The sequence below is a fragment of the Seriola lalandi genome, unplaced genomic scaffold (genome assembly GCF_002814215.2).
Source record: "Seriola lalandi dorsalis isolate HSWRI2012SDOR001 ecotype SW California unplaced genomic scaffold, Sedor1 jcf7180002054954, whole genome shotgun sequence".
In the NCBI taxonomy this organism is placed as follows: Eukaryota; Metazoa; Chordata; class Actinopteri; order Carangiformes; family Carangidae; genus Seriola; species Seriola lalandi.
The window spans coordinates 2,288,667-2,289,794 of NW_019525505.1; the positions used below are offsets into that span (position 1 = coordinate 2,288,667).

The following is a 1,128-nucleotide window of genomic DNA, read 5'->3' on the forward strand; positions in this document are numbered from 1 at the left end:
AAATGAAACACTGTTCAGTGTTGGTGGATAAAAGGAAGGATTTGAAGATTTCTCCTCTGTCTCTGAACTTGTGGACATTTTCACTCCTGTCTGACACGTTAAAGTAGAACAACAGATGAGATTTATTTTACTGCACTGACCACAGTGTGTTCACCAGATAATTAATATATAGAAGAATTACACGTTAGATTAGATTCTCTTTACTTAAGCACAGTGTCTGTGGCGTAATACATTTATTTAGTGCTGAAAAACTGGATCAGTTCATTGATTATTTGATCAACAGATTAATCGTCAACAATTCTGATCATCAAATAATCACTGAAGTCTTTTATCGAGCAGAAAAGACAAAAAAAAAAAGGTGATTCCACTTTCTTACATCTGAGAATTTCTTTTTTTGTCATTTTAAATTAAATAACTGATCAGAGTCGAACAAAAGAAGAAACATGAAGAGTTCAGTTTAGTGAATGGCAAATTGATTAAGTAAAATATTTATAAATAGATAAAGATAAGTGTGTGTGTGTGTGTGTGTGTTCCTGCAGGTCACATGAACATCAGGGGTCTCAAACTCAAATGAGCTGGGGGCCGTTGCTGGCACTGTCATCTCAGTGGGGGGGGGGGCACTTCAGTGTTCGGGTATCAAAAAAAAGCAGAAATATTTCTGAAAACGTGGTTTATTTTCAAATATTGTTTGATAATAATACAAAACTATTAAATTAACAGTGAGTGCAAATGTTTTTGGCCTCATTCTTAAATTACTGATCAAAGCCTTTCATGAACTAACTGGCAGCACTTGTGTTCACACTAGGGTTGTCACGATACCAAATTTCTGTTTCGATACCGATACCAATATGTATTTCGATACTTTTCGATACTTTTCGATACTTTTTGTAAAAAATATTTCATTATATTATGTATTGCCTTAATGGGTTATTTAGATATTTAAAGAATGTCATTTAATTTTTAAAAATATATTTTTTTATGTATTTATTAACCATGGACATGTTTTAGCTCTCTGTATGCAGGCTACTGTAGGTTTACTACTGGGCTGGGAGGGGCTTTGTACTTCTTTCATTGACATTACAGTGCAGTGAACAGGTGAGCAACATTATCACCTGTCGTTCTTGACTG

The 1,128-nt window shown here is 34.0% G+C and overlaps 2 protein-coding genes across 3 annotated transcripts in view; both read left to right on the plus strand.

The window, feature by feature from the left end:
- LOC111645640 (major histocompatibility complex class I-related protein 1-like) overlaps positions 1 to 1,128 on the plus strand; it is a 44,721-nt gene that overhangs the window by 19,450 nt on the left and 24,143 nt on the right. The gene's annotated exons all lie outside the window — the stretch shown is intronic.
- LOC111645642 (uncharacterized) overlaps positions 1 to 1,128 on the plus strand; it is a 15,523-nt gene that overhangs the window by 6,416 nt on the left and 7,979 nt on the right. The gene's annotated exons all lie outside the window — the stretch shown is intronic.